This window comes from Procambarus clarkii, chromosome 12 (assembly GCF_040958095.1).
Source record: "Procambarus clarkii isolate CNS0578487 chromosome 12, FALCON_Pclarkii_2.0, whole genome shotgun sequence".
Taxonomy (NCBI): Eukaryota; Metazoa; Arthropoda; class Malacostraca; order Decapoda; family Cambaridae; genus Procambarus; species Procambarus clarkii.
This window is the reverse complement of record NC_091161.1, coordinates 8,662,916-8,682,498: the sequence shown is the minus strand read 5'-3', so window position 1 is coordinate 8,682,498 and position 19,583 is coordinate 8,662,916. Positions and strand designations below refer to the sequence as shown.

Below are 19,583 nucleotides of genomic sequence, written 5' to 3'. Positions count from 1 at the left end.
CGAACAGCCTTGAGTAGCCTCCGTCAGTCCTGAATCAGCTCCGGTGTCAGGAACTCTTACGACCCAACTACCCTCGTTATCGTATTGTTACGATAGCGGGCGACGAACGAGGCTGTTAGGGGCCTCGTAGCCTGGTGGATAGCGCGCAGGACTCGTAATTCTGCGGCGCGGGTTCGATTCCCGCACGAGGCAGGAACAAATGGGCAAAGTCTCTCTCACCCTGAATGCCCCTGTTACCTAGTAGTAAATAGGTACCTGGGAGTTAGTCAGCCTTCACGGGCTGCTTCCTGGGGGTGGAGGCCTGGTCGAGGACCGGGCCGCGGGGACACTAAAGCCCCGAAATCATCTCAAGATAACCTCAAGATAAAATAAATAAATAAATATGTTTATTCAGGTAAGGTACATACATACAAGTGATGTTACATTAATGGATTGATATATAGATAGAGCTAGTACATACAATGCCTAAAGCCACTATTACGCAATGCGTTTCGGGCAAGAAAAACATTAATATCTAGAACTTAATACTAATTGAGCATAAAGAATAAAAAGTGTTGAGAACAAATACAAATAAAGATAAAAAAAAGGGGGAACATGACTGAAAAAGCAGCACAAATACAATAGGTTGACAGTGTTGATTAAACAAAAAAAATTACAGACATGGGTTGACAATAGAGGAGTGAGGTAGGTTACAGGGAATTTATTAGGTAGTGTTTAGTTTTTATCTTAAACTGGTTGAGAGAGGTACAGTCTTTAACATGGTTGGGAAGGTCATTCCACATTCTGGGCCCCTTGATTTGTAGAGAATTTCTAGTTTGATTAAGTCGTACTCTAGGAATATCAAAACTGTATTTATTTCTGGTGTGGTGCTCATGGGTTCTGTTACAACCTTCAATGAATCTTTTGAGGTCAGGATTGGCATTACAGTTCAGCGTTTTATATATGTATAATATACATAAGAGAATGTGCAGTGACTTAATATCTAACATATTCAGAGATTTGAGTAGGGGTACCGAGTGATGTCTGGGGCCAGAGTTGGATATTGTCCTAATAGCAGCTTTGTGTTGGGTAATTAGTGGACGTAAATGATTTTGGGTAGTAGAACCCCAAGCACAAATACCATAGTTGAGATATGGATAGATAAGGGAGTAATAGAGAGTCACCAGGGCATGGCGGGGTACATAATATCTGATCTTAGAAAGAATGCCAACAGTTTTTGAAACTTTTTTTGATATATTTAGAATGTGTCCCTGGAAATTCAGCTTGTGGTCGATGAGAACGCCAAGGAATTTGCCATCTAATTTGTTACAAATTTGGGTATTGTTTATTTTGAGATTTATCTGATTAGAGGATTTATTGCCAAACAGAATATGAAACGTTTTGTCAATGTTAAGGGTGAGTTTGTTGGCGGTTAGCCAAAGATGGACTTTCTCTAGCTCAGTATTTACTGTGGCATTTAGAGCAAGGGGGTCAGGACTGGAGTAAATGAAAGTCGTGTCGTCAGCAAATAGAACTGGTTTGAGATGATGGGAGGCATTTGGAAGGTCATTAATGTAGATGAGAAAGAGGAGAGGGCCAAGTATGCTGCCCTGAGGAACACCAATGTTGATGGGTAGGGTGGGAGAAATTGTATTATTCACAGAAACATACTGGAGCCTGTCAGTAAGGTAAGATTTGAGGTATTGCTTGGAGTGACCTCTGACTCCATAATGATGCAATTTAAGAAGAAGGTTTTGATGGTTGACAGTGTCAAAAGCCTTACGCAGGTCCACAAATAACCCAACAGGAAACTCCTTTTTATCAAGAGCTGCGTGAATTAAGTTAATCATACTAATAAGTGCATCGTTAGTGCTTTTTTTGGGTCTGAAGCCATATTGACAAGAGCTAAGTATATTGTGTTTGGCTAGAAAAGAGTAAAGCTGCTTATAGATTAGTTTTTCGAATATTTTTGACAAGTGACAAGATAAGATTTTTGACAAGATAACCTGACGACCCAACTACCCTCGTTATTGTATTGTTACGATAGCGGGCGACGAACGAGGCTGTTAGGTCCCCGCGGCTTGACCACTGTTGTTGAGGATTATTGACCCGACTGCGGCAACCCGGACGAGTCCACAGATCATCACTCCGCAGCTTCCTTGTGCGTTGTGTCCTCTCGCGCCGCACGCACCGGCGCACTCACTGCTCGCCTCCGCGCACGCAATAAAGCCGTCCCTTCACACGCACAGTCACTGGTCTACACGTATATATCCTCTATGGAACGCTTAAATTCTCACACCGAACGCGTGTGCACTTTCTCTTGCACGCATAGTCACCCCCACTCTCTCATGCGGTCTCTGCAACACACACACACACACACACACACACACACACACACACACACACACACACACACACACCTCTTCCTTCTTTCTCTTTATGAGGAAAGAGAGAGAAGGAAGAGGTGGGGGTGGTGTAGCTCTGCTGGTAAGGAAAGGCTGGGATTTTGAGGAGTTGGTTGTTCAGGGCTGTGAAGGTTTCAGTGACTACATAACAGGTACCATAACAACTGGAGGACAAAAAATTATAGTCGTAGTCAATCCGCCACCAAATGACAGAAGACCCAGACAGGAATATGATAGAAACAACATGGCCACCATTAACATAATAGAGAGAGCAGCTTCTGTGGCTAGCAGGAATGGATCTGGACTACTAATCATGTGAGACTTCAACCACGGGAAGATAGATTGGGAGAACAGAGACCCGCATGGAGGACCAGAAACATGGAGAGCTAAGCTGCTGGACGTGGCAACAAGAAACTTTCTAAGCCAGCACACCAAAGAACCAACAAGAATGGGAGGAGAGGATGAACCAGCAATGCTTGATCTGATATTTACCCTAAATGAATGGGATATAAGGGAAGTCAAGATGGAAGCGCCCTTGGGAATGAGTGACCACAGTGTATTGAACTTTGAGTACCTGGTAGAGCTAGGACTTATCTCCCCCCAAAAAGAACTAGGAAACAAAAGGCTGGCATTCCGAGAGGGAAATTATGAGGAGATGAGAAGCTTCCTAAGGGAAATACCTTGGGACACAGACCTCAGAGACAAGTCTGTACAGGGTATGATGGACTATGTCACCCAAAAGTGTCAGGAGGCAGTAAACAGGTTCATCCCGGCCCAAAAGGAAAAATCCGAGAAGCAACAGAAGAATCCATGGTATAATAGGGCATATATGGAAGCAAAGAAACTGAACAAAAGGGCGTGGAGGAACTTCCGGAATAACAGAACACCAGAAAGCAGAGAGAGATACCAGAGAACCAGGAATGAGTATGTCAGGGTGAGAAGAGAAGCAGAGAAAAGTTATGAAAATGATATAGCAAACAAAGCCAAGACCGAACCAAAGCTACTCTACAGTCACATTAGAAGGAAAACAACAGTGAAAGAACAGGTAGTGAAACTTAGAACAGGCGAGGACAGGTATACAGAGAATGACAAAGAGGTGTGTGAGGAACTCAACAAGAGGTTCCAAGAGGTCTTCACAACAGAACAAGGTGAGGTCACTGTGCTAGGAGAAAGGGAAGTAAACCAGGCGGCCTTGGAAGAGTTTGAAATTACGAGAGAGGAGGTCAAGAGACACCTGCTGGACCTGGATGTTAGAAAGGCTGTTGGTCCAGACGGGATCTCGCCATGGGTACTGAAAGAGTGTGCAGAGGCACTTTGCTTGCCACTCTCCATAGTGTATAGTAGGTCACTGGAGACGGGAGACCTACCAGAAATATGGAAGACGGCGAATGTGGTCCCAATATACAAAAAGGGCGACAGGCAAGAGGCACTGAACTACAGGCCAGTATCCTTGACTTGTATACCATGCAAGGTGATGGAGAAGATCGTGAGAAAAAACCTGGTAACACATCTGGAGAGAAGGGACTTCGTGAAAAATCGACAACATGGGTTCAGGGAGGGTAAATCTTGCCTGACTGGCTTAATAGAATTCTATGACCAGGTAACACAGATTAAGCAAGAAAGAGAGGGCTGGGCGGACTGCATTTTCTTGGATTGTCGGAAAGCCTTTGACACAGTACCGCATAAGCTGGAGAGACAGGCAGGTGTAGCTGGTAAGGTGCTCCAGTGGATAAGGGAGTACCTAAGCAATTGGAAGCAGAGAGTTACGGTGAGGGGTGAGACCTCCGATTGGCGTGAAGTCACCAGTGGAGTCCCACAGGGCTCTGTACTCGGTCCTATCTTGTTTCTGATATATGTAAATGATCTCCCGGAGGGTATCGATTCATTTCTCTCAATGTTTGCGGACGATGCCAAAATTATGAGAAGGATTAAGACAGAAGAGAACTGTTTGAGGCTTCAAGAAGACCTAGACAAACTGAAGGAATGGTCGAACAATTGGTTGTTAGAGTTTAACCCAACCAAATGTAATATAATAAAGATAGGTGTAGGGAGCAGGAGGCCAGATATAAGGTATCATCTGGGAGAGGAAATTCTTCAGGAGTCAGAGAAAGAAAAAAAGACTTGGGGGTTGATATCACGCCAGACCTGTCTCCTGCAGCACATATCAAGCGGATAACATCAGCGGCATATGCCAGGCTGGCCAACATGCGAACGGCATTCAGAAATTTGTGTAAAGAATCATCCAGAACTTTGTATACCACATATGTCGGGCCAATCCTGGAGTATGCGGCCCCAGCATGGAGTCCATATCTAGTCAAGGATAAGACTAAACTGGAAAAGGTTCAAAGATTTGCCACCAGACTAGTACCCGAGCTGAGAGGTATGAGCTACGAGGAGAGACTACGGGAATTAAACCTCAATTCGCTGGAAGACAGAAGAGTTAGGGGGACATGATCACCACATTCAAGATTCTCAAGGGAATTGATAGGGTAGATAAAGACAGGCTATTTAACACAAGGGGCACACGCACAAGGGGACACAGGTGGAAACTGAGCGCCCAAATGAGCCACAGAGATATTAGAAAGAACTTTTTTAGTGTCAGAGTGGTTGACAAATGGAATGCATTAGGAAGTGATGTGGTGGAGGCTGACTCCATACACAGTTTCAAGTGTAGATATGATAGAGCCCAATAGGCTCAGGAATCTGTACACCTGTTGATTGACGGTTGAGAGGCGGGACCAAAGAGCCAGAGCTCAACCCCCGCAAGCACAACTAGGTGAGTACACACACACACATGACCAGGCAAGAAAGAGAGGGCTGGGCAGACTGTATATTTTTGGATTGCCAGAAAGCCTTTGACACAGTATCGCATAAAAGACTAGAGCACAAGCTGGAGATGCCGGCAGGAGTGAAAGGGAAGGTACTCTACTGGATAAGGGAGTACCTAAGCAACAGAAGACAGCGAGTCACTGTAAGGGGTGAGGTCTCAGATTGGGGTGGGTGGGGGGGGGGAGGTAAGGAGACCTTGATAGAGTCTGAAGTGTATATATAGTAACAGGCTTCCTGTCACCGACAAAAAGTATTACAATTAAGCATAGACATGCCTATGAAGATGAGTAAAGAACATCTTGTGGTTATCTTGAGATGATTTCGGGGCTTAGCGTCCCCGCGGCCCGGTCCTCAACCAGGCCTCCTTTTTGTTACACATCCCCAGGAAGCAGCCCGTAGCAGCTGTCTAACTCAAAGATACCTATTTACTGCTAGATGAACAGGAGCATCAGGGTGAGAGAAACTCTCCCCATTTGTTTCCGCATCCACCGGGGATCGAACCCGAAACCTCAGGATTGCGAATCTGAAGCGCTGTCCACTCAGCTGTCAGCCCCCAGGCCTCGGCAGGAAGTACAGTGCCTCAGGCTAAATTGATACTTTGGTCAGAGAGCGGAGTCTCTTTCCCAGGATATTCACACTGATGGCTCCTTGCACCAGTCCTGTGATGCAGCTGTAGGTGCAGCTGTTGAGACAGTGGGAGATGGCTCCTTGCACCAGTCCTGTGGTGCAGCTGTAGGTGCAGCTGTTGAGACAGCGGGAGATGGCTCCTTGCACCAGTCCTGTGATGCAGCTGTAGGTGCAGCTGTTGAGACAGTGGGAGATGGCTCCTTGCACCAGTCCTGTGATGCAGCTGTAGGTGCAGCTGTTGAGACAGTGGGAGATGGCTCCTTGCACCAGTCCTGTGATGCAGCTGTAGGTGCAGCTGTTGAGACAGTGGGAGATGGCTCCTTGCACCAGTCCTGTGGTGCAGCTGTAGGTGCAGCTGTTGAGACAGCGGGAGATGGCTCCTTGCACCAGTCCTGTGATGCAGCTGTAGGTGCAGCTGTTGAGACAGTGGGAGATGGCTCCTTGCACCAGTCCTGTGATGCAGCTGTAGGTGCAGCTGTTGAGACAGTGGGAGATGGCTCCTTGCACCAGTCCTGTGGTGCAGCTGTAGGTGCAGCTGTTGAGACAGCGGGAGATGGCTCCTTGCACCAGTCCTGTGATGCAGCTGTAGGTGCAGCTGTTGAGACAGTGGGAGATGGCTCCTTGCACCAGTCCTGTGGTGCAGCTGTAGGTGCAGCTGTTGAGACAGTGGGAGATGGCTCCTTGCACCAGTCCTGTGGTGCAGCTGTAGGTGCAGCTGTTGAGACAGTGGGAGATGGCTCCTTGCACCAGTCCTGTGGTGCAGCTGTAGGTGCAGCTGTTGTGACAGTGGGAGATGGCTCCTTGCACCAGTCCTGTGATGCAGCTGTTGAGACAGTGGGAGATGGCTCCTTGCACCAGTCCTGTGATGCAGCTGTTGTGACAGTGGGAGATGGCTCCTTGCACCAGTCCTGTGATGCAGCTGTAGGTGCAGCTGTTGTGACAGTGGGAGATGGCTCCTTGCACCAGTCCTGTGATGCAGCTGTAGGTGCAGCTGTTGTGACAGTGGGAGATGGCTCCTTGCACCAGTCCTGTGATGCAGCTGTAGGTGCAGCTGTTGTGACAGTGGGAGATGGCTCCTTGCACCAGTCCTGTGATGCAGCTGTTGAGACAGCGGGAGATGGCTCCTTGCACCAGTCCTGTGATGCAGCTGTTGAGACAGCGGGAGATGGCTCCTTGCACCAGTCCTGTGATGCAGCTGTTGAGACAGCGGGAGATGGCTCCTTGCACCAGTCCTGTGATGCAGCTGTTGAGACAGCGGGAGATGGCTCCTTGCACCAGTCCTGTGATGCAGCTGTTGTGACAGTGGGAGATGGCTCCTTGCACCAGTCCTGTGATGCAGCTGTTGAGACAGCGGGAGATGGCTCCTTGCACCAGTCCTGTGATGCAGCTGTAGGTGCAGCTGTTGAGACAGCGGGAGATGGCTCCTTGCACCAGTCCTGTGGTGCAGCTGTAGGTGCAGCTGTTGAGACAGTGGGAGATGGCTCCTTGCACCAGTCCTGTGATGCAGCTGTTGAGACAGCGGGAGATGGCTCCTTGCACCAGTCCTGTGATGCAGCTGTAGGTGCAGCTGTTGAGACAGCGGGAGATGGCTCCTTGCACCAGTCCTGTGATGCAGCTGTAGGTGCAGCTGTTGAGACAGTGGGAGATGGCTCCTTGCACCAGTCCTGTGGTACAGCTGTAGGTGCAGCTGTTGAGACAGTGGGAGATGGCTCCTTGCACCAGTCCTGTGATGCAGCTGTTGAGACAGTGGGAGATGGCTCCTTGCACCAGTCCTGTGATGCAGCTGTTGTGACAGTGGGAGATGGCTCCTTGCACCAGTCCTGTGATGCAGCTGTTGAGACAGTGGGAGATGGCTCCTTGCACCAGTCCTGTGATGCAGCTGTTGAGACAGTGGGAGATGGCTCCTTGCACCAGTCCTGTGATGCAGCTGTTGAGACAGTGGGAGATGGCTCCTTGCACCAGTCCTGTGGTGCAGCTGTTGTGACAGTGGGAGATGGCTCCTTGCACCAGTCCTGTGATGCAGCTGTTGAGACAGTGGGAGATGGCTCCTTGCACCAGTCCTGTGATGCAGCTGTTGAGACAGTGGGAGATGGCTCCTTGCACCAGTCCTGTGATGCAGCTGTTGTGACAGTGGGAGATGGCTCCTTGCACCAGTCCTGTGATGCAGCTGTAGGTGCAGCTGTTGTGACAGTGGGAGATGGCTCCTTGCACCAGTCCTGTGATGCAGCTGTTGTGACAGTGGGAGATGGCTCCTTGCACCAGTCCTGTGATGCAGCTGTTGAGACAGTGGGAGATGGCTCCTTGCACCAGTCCTGTGATGCAGCTGTTGAGACAGTGGGAGATGGCTCCTTGCACCAGTCCTGTGATGCAGCTGTTGTGACAGTGGGAGATGGCTCCTTGCACCAGTCCTGTGATGCAGCTGTTGAGACAGTGGGAGATGGCTCCTTGCACCAGTCCTGTGATGCAGCTGTTGAGACAGTGGGAGATGGCTCCTTGCACCAGTCCTGTGATGCAGTTGTTGAGACAGTGGGAGATGGCTCCTTGCACCAGTCCTGTGATGCAGCTGTTGAGACAGCGGGAGATGGCTCCTTGCACCAGTCCTGTGATGCAGCTGTTGAGACAGCGGGAGATGGCTCCTTGCACCAGTCCTGTGATGCAGCTGTTGAGACAGCGGGAGATGGCTCCTTGCACCAGTCCTGTGATGCAGCTGTTGAGACAGTGGGAGATGGCTCCTTGCACCAGTCCTGTGGTGCAGTTGTTGTGACAGCGGGAGATGGCTCCTACTCTGGCTGGGGACGCTAACTGAGCCTCCACTCTTCACAAAGAATAGTCATAATCCTTATACTCGGACGAGTATATGAGTGCAAAGTCGACATATTAATTGTAAGTGACTCCTTGTCATCCTTGACTGCCCTCAGCTCCCCAAGGCATTACTGTGACGTGCTTATCTCTGAAGCAAGACACAGATATAAGAAAATAATCAATGATGGAGTTTTCTCCTGTAGATTCCTTCCCATATTGGTCTGTGAATGCATGATAGAACTGATGAGTTAGTCAAAACACATGCTCTTAAAAAGGAAAATGATAGCCATCTTAGACTGCCTCTGAGCAGCCTGAGGAACAGCAAAATACCGGAGGCTTCAACAATTATAAGTTGATTTGAGGTAAAGTGAAATTCCCAGCAGTTTCTCCATCTACCATCATTCTATTATGCAGTAAGAACTGCACATGTATGTGCAGGCGAGGAGTCACAATAACGTGGCTAAAGTATGTTGACCAGACCACACACTAGAAGGTGAAGGGACGACGACGTTTCGGTCCGTCCTGGACCATTCTCAAGTCGATTGTGAATTCTCAATCGACTTGAGAATGGTCCAGGACGGACCGAAACGTCGTCGTCCCTTCACCTTCTAGTGTGTGGTCTGGTCAACATGCACATCTATGACTCATCTAATAAGGTTAGCAGACTTCAAGACGTTACTACCTATGGGAGTCTGTGCCACATGTTGATGTAGACTTGACTAAATGTAAACTCTGTCATCACAACGATTCACAGACTTTGCGTCACTGTGTAATCGAATTTCTAATGTAATGAATTTATTGATTACCATCGAGGAGACTATCAAGGAATAATGACCTAACTACACACGATTTGATGAATGCTCGAGGACGGACCGAAACGTCTCTTCATCTTCTGAGGAGTAGTTGATCATCATATCTTCAGACACGTTATTGTGACTCATCGCCTGCATATCAAGGAATGAGAGAGGAACTGCTAAACATTTCCAAGAAGGAACCGATCAAGGTCATCAGTTCACGTTAAGGTATCAACACAAGACAGAACACGAAACAATGGGAATAAATTAGATAAGTTTAGATTTAGGAAAGACTTGGGTAAATACTGGTTCGGTAACAGGGTTGTTGATTTGTGGAACCAATTACCGCGTAGCGTGGCGGAGGTGGGGTCCCTCGATTGTTTCAAACGCGGGTTGAACATGTATATGAGTGGGATTGAGCGGTTATAAATGGGAGCTGCCTCGTAAGGCCTTCTGCAGTTACCATTATTCTTATGTTCTTATCATGGAACTCGTTCACAAATATGTGCTAAAAAAGTAGAAAGAAATGAAATGGAATTAGTTGAATGAGACAAGTTGTTAAACGAGCATTGATAACTACCCAGAACCTCTGGAGAACGTAAAAATCTACAAAAATCTACAATAATCTACAATAATCTACAATAATCTACAATAATCTAAATCTACAAACCATTGATCTATATATATATATATATATATATATATATATATATATATATATATATATATATATATATATATATATATATATATATATATAGAGTTATATAAAAGGCACAAAACTCAGCCATCCAGAAAATCACATCAGCCTTAAGAAACTACGAAAGACAACTTGCCCAAAACATGAAGAATGTCGGAAATTTCCGACACATACAATTTCTAATGTACCAAGCCCTATCCCACCAAACACACACCGAAACTACGACGTTGGTACAACGTTCGAACAAGTTTTAACACCACCTAACCAGTTATAACAACCAATATAGCAAGTTGTAACAGCGTTCTAATACGTCATAAACACGTTAAGCCAAGATGTAGGAACTTTATTTCAAGTTGTTACAAGCGGAAAATAGAGACAGTTTCGGTTTGTGTTTCCAGGGTAAATGCTGTCGTTTCATTAGTATAGTAATCGCAAATTGTCTTAGTTCATCATACATTTTGTATTGAGGCAGGTATTATCTCCCATGATTCCATGTGTGACTAATCATCCTGTGAGATGGGAATATTAGCTGAACTTATAGCTAGTTTTTTTTTTATCTACACTGTGTAAACTTTCACAACCCTGGAAACACAAACCGAAACTGTCTCTATTTTCCGCTTGTTACAACTTGTAATAAAGTTGTTACATCTTGGCTTAACGTGTTTATGACGTATTAGAACGCTGTTACAACTTGCTATATTGGTTGTTATAACTGGTTAGGAGGTGTTAAAACTTGTTCGAACGTTGTACCAACGTCGTAGTTTCGGTGTGTGTTTGGCGGGATAAAACTAGCACATTGCTGTGTATACCTAAGCTTGTTAATAATAATAACAAAAATACAAAGAAATTCGGGTTTCGTAACATTTCTTAGAAAATACAAGCTTGCCATGTCACCTGATTTTTCTTTATTCATGAAACTTATATTAAACAATTCTTAAACCACCAGTGTGGGGCCAGATTCACGAAGCAGTTACGCCAGCACTTACGAACCTGGGGCCAGATTCACGAAGCAGTTACGCCAGCACTTACGAACCTGGGGCCAGATTCACGAAGCAGTTACGCAAGCACTTACGAACGTGTACATCTTTCCTCAATCTTTGACGGCTTTGGTTACATTTATTAAACAGTTTACAAGCATGAAAACTTACCAATCAACTGTTGTTATTGTTATAAACAGCCTCCTGGTGCTTCCGAGCTCATTAACTATTTTAAGGAAATGTGAGCACTGTGGAGAAATGCTCAACAGACCACTGGAACATTATCTAACACAGTGCACAGTTACAGCCACAACAGACCACTGGAACATTATCTAACACAGTGCACAGTTACAGCCACAACAGACCACTGGAACATTATCTAACACAGTGCACAGTTACAGCCACAACAGACCACTGGAACATTATCTAACACAGTGCACAGTTACAGCCACAACAGACCACTGGAACATTATCTAACACAGTGCACAGTTACAAACCCATTAAGATTTCAACTTAGATTTAACGGAGCAGAAGAAGTTGTTAAACACATATGGCAAAATTTAACTGAAGCGACCATACGAGTCATAAATACTCATACTCCGCCGCCAAATATTGAGAAAAGATGTACAGGTTCGTAATTGCTTGCATAACTGCTTCGTGAATTTGGTCTGGAGAGCACAAGAAATAAAAAAAGTTTTTACCAAGACTGAACATAATTAAATTACCAATAAAATAAGCTCTTCCATACTTTTGCCTATAAATGGGCAGACACAGAACGCAGCCAGAGATGCCTCGCTTGATCAGGGAGGGCGAGGAGACGCCAGTGTCTTCTAGGGGCCTGGTAGCCTGGTGGATAGCGCGCAGGACTCGTAATTCTGTGGCGCGGGTTCGATTCCCGTACGAGGCAGAAACAAATGGGCAAAGTTTCTATCACCCTGAATGCCCCTGTTACCTAGCAGTAAATAGGTACCTGGGAGTTAGTCAGCTGTCACGGGCTGCTTCCTGGGGGTGGAGGCCTGGTCGAGGACCGGGCCGCGGGGACACTAAAAAACCCCGAAATCATCTCAAGATAACCTCAAGATAACCTCAAGATAAGCCAGAGCCAGAGATGCCTCGCTTGATCAGGGAGGGCGAGGAGACGCCAGTGTCTTATCACCAGCTGGCCGACCTCAACAAAATTTTTTTTTTTGAGATATATACAAGAGTTGTTACATTCTTGTAGAGCCACTAGTACGCGTAGCGTTTCGGGCAAGTCCTTAATCCTATGGTCCCTGGAATACGATCCCCTGCCGCGAAGAATCGTTTTTTCATCCAAGTACACATTTTACTGTTGCGTTAAACAGAGGCTACAGTTAAGGAATTGCGCCCAGTAAATCCTCCCCGGCCAGGATACGAACCCATGACATAGCGCTCGCGGAACGCCAGGCGAGTGTCTTACCACTACACCACGGAGACTGTACATGTTGACATGGTATCATTTTTATCTGCCAACATCCAGGGTATAAAAACATGCAAATCTAACAAAGTTCACTTTATATCTGGCCTCCTACATGAGGCAAATGCAGTGTTTGCAGCCCTGACTGAAACCCACACAAAGGATCACCATGATGGTGAAATATGGATCTCAGAGTACAATCTGAAAGTGAAATATGGATCTCAGAGTACAATCTGAAAGTGAAATATGGATCTCAGAGTACAATCTTTTCGGATGTGACAGGAAACACAGGGCTACAGGGTGGGGTCAGCCTCTACATCAAAGACACGCTCATCTGCACTGCAGAAGAAACCTTCCCTCTCGTCCCACAGCTCAAGACGCCAGAGTCTAGCACCCTCAGCGAGGCGACGCTACACACTGGGGAGTACTTGAGGTTATCTTGAGGTTATCTTGAGATGATTTCGGGGCTTTAGTGTCCCCGCGGCCCGGTCCTCGACCAGGCCTCCACCCCCAGGAAGCAGCCCGTGACAGCTGACTAACACCCAGGTACCTATTTACTGCTAGGTAACAGGGGCATTCAGGGTGAAAGAAACTTTGCCCATTTGTTTCTGCCTAGTGCGGGAATCGAACCCGCGCCACAGAATTACGAGTCCTGCGCGCTATCCACCAGGCTACGAGGCCCCATAAGTTAGTTAAGGGAGAGTTAAGACTCTACCTATATTCCATAACTGTTCTTATGACGCACCTGATGTATAATGGCTACTGTGTACTACTGTGTGAACATTGGGCAGGTGAGAGCAGAGGAGTATTGGTAACACCACAGCTGGCTTTAGTACCACGCCCACCGACGCCAACAGCCCCGTGGCCAGACGCCCACCGACGTCAACAGCCCCGTGGCCAGACGCCCACCGACGTCAACAGCCCCGTGGCCAGACGCCCACCGACGCCAACAGTCTGGTGGCCAGACGCCAACAGCCCCGTGGCCAGACGCCCACCGACGCCAACAGTCTGGTGGCCAGACGCCAACAGCCCCGTGGCCAGAGGCCAACAGCCCCGTGGCCAGAGGCCAACAGCCCCGTGGCCAGACGCCCACCGACGCCAACAGTCTGGTGTCCAGACGCCAACAGCCCCGTGGCCAGACGCCCACCGACGCCAACAGCCTGGTGTCCAGACGCCAACAGCCCCGTGGCCAGAGGCCAACAGCCCCGTGGCCAGACGCCCACCGACGCCAACAGTCTGGTGTCCAGACGCCAACAGCCCCGTGGCCAGACGCCCACCGACGCCAACAGTCTGGTGTCCAGACGCCAACAGCCCCGTGGCCAGACGCCCACCGACGCCAACAGCCTGGTGTCCAGACGCCAACAGCCCCGTGGCCAGACGCCCACCGACGCCAACAGCCTGGTGTCCAGACGCCAACAGCCTGGTGTCCAGACGCCAACAGCCCCGTGGCCAGACGCCCACCGACGCCAACAGCCTGGTGTCCAGACGCCAACAGCCCCGTGGCCAGAGGCCAACAGCCCCGTGGCCAGACGCCCACCGACGCCAACAGTCTGGTGTCCAGACGCCAACAGCCCCGTGGCCAGACGCCCACCGACGCCAACAGTCTGGTGTCCAGACGCCAACAGCCCCGTGGCCAGACGCCCACCGACGCCAACAGCCTGGTGTCCAGACGCCAACAGCCCCGTGGCCAGACGCCCACCGACGCCAACAGCCTGGTGTCCAGACGCCAACAGCCTGGTGTCCAGACGCCAACAGCCCCGTGGCCAGACGCCCACCGACACCAACAGCCTGGTGTCCAGACGCCAACAGCCCCGTGGCCAGACGCCCACCGACGCCAACAGTCTGGTGTCCAGACGCCAACAGCCCCGTGGCCAGACGCCCACCGACGCCAACAGCCTGGTGTCCAGACGCCAACAGCCCCGTGGCCAGACGCCCACCGACGCCAACAGCCTGGTGTCCAGACGCCAACAGCCTGGTGTCCAGACGCCAACAGCCCCGTGGCCAGACGCCCACCGACGCCAACAGCCTGGTGTCCAGACGCCAACAGCCCCGTGGCCAGAGGCCAACAGCCCCGTGGCCAGACGCCCACCGACGCCAACAGTCTGGTGTCCAGACGCCAACAGCCCCGTGGCCAGACGCCCACCGACGCCAACAGTCTGGTGTCCAGACGCCAACAGCCCCGTGGCCAGACGCCCACCGACGCCAACAGCCTGGTGTCCAGACGCCAACAGCCTGGTGTCCAGACGCCAACAGCCCCGTGGCCAGACGCCCACCGACGCCAACAGCCTGGTGTCCAGACGCCAACAGCCCCGTGGCCAGACGCCCACCGACGCCAACAGCCTGGTGTCCAGACGCCAACAGCCTGGTGTCCAGACGCCAACAGCCCCGTGGCCAGACGCCCACCGACGCCAACAGCCTGGTGTCCAGACGCCAACAGCCCCGTGGCCAGACGCCCACCGACGCCAACAGCCTGGTGTCCAGACGCCAACAGCCTGGTGTCCAGACGCCAACAGCCCCGTGGCCAGACGCCCACCGACGCCAACAGCCTGGTGTCCAGACGCCAACAGCCCCGTGGCCAGACGCCCACCGACGCCAACAGCCTCGTGGCCCGACGCCCACCGACGCCAACAGCCTGGTGTCCAGACGCCAACAGCCTCGTGGCCAGACGCCCACGGACGCCAACAGCCCCGTGGCCAGACGCCCACCGACGCCAACAGCCTGGTGTCCAGACGCCAACAGCCCCATGGCCAGACGCCCACCGACGCCAACAGCCTGGTGTCCAGACGCCAACAGCCTCGTGGCCAGACGCCAACAGCCTCGTGGCCAGACGCCCACGGACGCCAACAGCCTCGTGGCCAGACGCCAACAGCCTCGTGGCCAGACGCCCACCGACGCCAACAGCCTGGTGTCCAGACGCCAACAGCCTCGTGGCCAGACGCCAACAGCCCCGTGGCCAGACGCCCACGGACGCCAACAGCCTCGTGGCCAGACGCCAACAGCCCCGTGGCCAGACGCCCACTGACGCCAACAGCCTGGTGTCCAGACGCCAACAGCCTCGTGGCCAGACGCCCACGGACGCCAACAGCCCCGTGGCCAGACGCCCACGGACGCCAACAGTCTGGTGGCCAGACGCCAACAGCCCCGTGGCCAGACGCCCACGGACGCCAACAGCCCCGTGGCCAGACGCCCACGGACGCCAACAGCCTGGTGTCCAGACGCCAACAGCCCCGTGGCCAGACGCCCACGGACGCCAACAGCCTAGATCATGGCCAACGAGAGTTGACTCATGATCTTGACGTGTCCGATACCATGAACCAGACAACTACAACATCAGCTAAGAAAATCTAATTTTATGATTTAACTGTTTTACGAATAGTAGATTAACAGTAGAAATCACCAATCGATTAATTTCGATTAGGTAATCATATTAAACCTCCCCTACATGTGAAGGGAATCTACTTGCAGGACAAATTTTAAATTAAACAGCCCGCTCTTTATTGAAGAATAAATCAATAAAAACTAAATAGAAATAATTCAACAAATAAATAATTATGAATTATTAAATAAATAATTAATTTCTTTTAGTATGGTTTCCCCACAGAGAAAGATCCCAAATCGTTTTATACGTATAGAAGTCAAAACCAAACAAAAGACTGGGTTGGACCCTTAAAAGTGAGACGAACCAAGTTATAATGGACGATCAAAGACCAGCGAACACTCTGAATGAATACTTTACATCAGCGTTGTTGTTTTTTGAGATATATACAAGAGTTGTTACATTCTTGTAGAGCCACTAGTACGCGTAGCGTTTCGGGCAAGTCCTTAATCCTATGGTCCCTGGAATACGATCCCCTGCCGCGAAGAATCGTTGTTACAGCCAAGTACACATTTTACTGTTGCGTTAAACAGAGGCTACAGTTAAGGAATTGCGCCCAGTAAATCCTCCCCGGCCAGGATACGAACCCATGACATAACGCTCGCGGAACGCCAGGCGAGTGTCTTACCACTACACCACGGAGACTGGTAAAAACATCTTGTTCACACTAGCAAGGTTATATGATATCCCATCACCCACACAAATGTTTGAAGGAGGTGAAGAAAATGAATTTAGGGATGAGTCACAATAACGTGGCTGAAGCATGTTGACCAGTGACACACACTAGAAGGTGAAGGGACGACGACGTTTCGGTCCGTCCTGGACCATTCTCAAGTCACAATCGACTTGAGAATGGTCCAGGACGGACCGAAACGTCGTCGTCCCTTCACCTTCTATTGTGTGGTCTGGTCAACATGAATTTAGGGATATACCCAAAACATGCGATATAATCAGGAAGAACATTGGTAAACTAAAAGACTCAAAGGCCCCAGATGTGGATGGAGTCCAATCTAAAGTAATAATAATAATAATAATAATAATTTTTATTTAGGCAAAGGTACATACATAAAGAGATTTTACAAAGTTTGTTGGTTTTATAGATAAGAGCTAGTACATACAATGCCTAAAGCCACTATTACGCAAAGCGTTTCGGGCAGACATAAGTCAGTAAGTTTCGGGCAAAGTCATAAGACGGACAGACAGAAGAGCTGTGCGGGCCGCTGAAACTACTTCACAAACTCTCTGAACCAAGGGATTGTTCCCCTGGCTTGGAAACATGCAAATGTTACCTCGTATATTTATAAGAAAAAGGCAGAAAGAGCTGAGCAGAACATTACCGGCCGATCAGCGTGACATCACACATCTGTAAGCTCAAGGAGAGAATCCTCAGGGAGGGAATCCTTCACCATCTTTCAGTGAACAATCTTATACAATCCACTCAACATGGATTTGTTCAAAATAGATCCTCTCCTACACACTTGCTCACATTTTGGGGAATGGTCACCAGCTGCTCAGACAAAGTCCTCCAGGTGGATGTAGTATACATCCATCCCAGTTATGGGGGTCTCGTAGCCTGGTGGATAGCGCGCAGGACTCGTAATTCTGTGGCGCGGGTTCGATTCCCGCACGAGGCAGAAACAAATGGGCAAAGTTTCTTTCACCCTGAATGCCCCTGTTACCTAGCAGTAAATAGGTACCTGGGAGTTAAGTCAGCTGTCTCGGGCTGCTTCCTGGGGGTGGAGGCTTGGTCGAGGACCGGGCCGCGGGGACACTAAAAGCCCCGAAATCATCTCAAGATAACCTCAAGAAGATACATGGATTTTGCTAAAGCCTTTGATAAGGCTTTATGAAAGACTGCCAATGATTTACAGGCACATGGAATAAATGGTAGAATGCGCTATAAAGGATAAGACAAAGGAAAGAAAGGGTCGCGCTAGATGGGAATGAAGCTGGCTGGAGAAATGTGCTAAGTGGGGTGCCACGGGGGTCCTTTTGGGGCCAACCCTCTTTGTCCTATACATCAGTGACATAGATGAGAATATTACAAACCACATCATCAAATTTGCAGATGATATAATGATTTATGGTAAAGTGAGAGATGAAAATGATATTGAAGCCTTACAAAGAGATCTACATGAACTCCACAAATGGTCAGAAGATTGGCAAATGCTTTTTAACATCGTCGGATGCTTTTTAATATCTTTTTAATACCCTGCATGAGGGGCATAACAACCCACGCCACAACTACCAAACTAATAACATTATATTACAGCAGTTTGATGAAGAAAAGGAGCTTGGAGTCAAAATCCACCACACACTAAAAGTTACACAACAGAGGGGAAGCTAGGGTGAAGCAGTCAGAAAAGCTAACCAAACTCTTGGAATAATGACGCGTACTTTTAACTTTAAGGAAAAGAAGGGAATGATTCAAATGTATAAATCTCTGGTGCGTCCCCATTGGGATTTTTGTTTCCAAGCGGTGAGACCTCACTTTCATATGCAGGCGATGAGTCACAATAACGTGGCTGAAGTATGTTGACCAGACCACACACTAGAAATTGAAGGGACGACGACGTTTCGGTCCGTCCTGGACCATTCTCAAGTCGATTGTGAATGGACTCGCAATCGACTTGAGAATGGTCCAGGACGGACCGAAACGTCGTCGACCCTTCAATTTCTAGTGTGTGGTCTGGTCAACCTCACTTTCACAGCTGCTCTGGAGAAAGTGCAACACCGGGCAACAAAAATCATCCCAAAACTCTCCTCTCAGGAACGGTTGAGGGCCACAGGGCCACACAACTCAGCAACTCAGGCATGAGAGGGCAGATCTTATTGAAACTTAAAATACTGAACAATTTGGAGGATGTTGATCCGGACCATTTCTTAAAAAGTTCAGATGTAGCACAAACAGGAAACAACGGACTCAAGCTCAACAAGCCTCAATGTAGGACTGAGAACAGATGCTTTTTCACCCACAGGGTTATTAACCCATGGAACCGCCTACCCGCTGAAGCCGTAGAAGCCAAAACTCTGTTAAATGTTAAAATCCAACTAGAAATATCATCAGGGCCAATGGGAGGGGGGGGGGGGACCTTTAAAAAGCCGCCGGCTTCCTGTCCTCGTCGAGGCCTCTAGTGTTAGTGGCTCTCAGGTAAATTCTGGTAAAATTCAGGAATGTGGAAAAATCGCAGAACACTGCAGCACTGATATGGCGTTGACATTGTGTTCAAGAATTGTATGGGGTCCACAACCCCCCACGGGATGGGTATGGGGGACCACAACCGCCCACGGGATGGGTATGGGGTCCACCACCACCCACGGGATGGGTATGGGGTCCACCACCGCCCACGGGATGGGTGTGGGGTCCACCACCGCCCACGGGATGGGTATGGGGTCCACCACCGCCCACGGGATGGATATGGGGTCCACCACCACCCACGGGATGGATATGGGGTCCACCACCACCCACGGGATGGGTATGGGGTCCACCACCGCCCACGGGATGGGTGTGGGGTCCACAACCGCCCACGGGATGGATATGGGGTCCACCACCGCCCACGGGATGGATATGGGGTCCACCACCGCCCACGGGATGGATATGGGGTCCACCACCGCCCACGGGATGGATATGGGGTCCACCACCGCCCACGGGATGGATA

The 19,583-nt window shown here is 49.4% G+C and overlaps 1 protein-coding gene across 1 annotated transcript in view; it reads right to left on the bottom strand.

Moving 5' to 3' along the window:
* The window catches only part of LOC138363856 (cylicin-1-like), a 120,708-nt gene that overhangs the window by 14,881 nt on the left and 86,244 nt on the right, over positions 1-19,583 (bottom strand). The window lies entirely within an intron of this gene.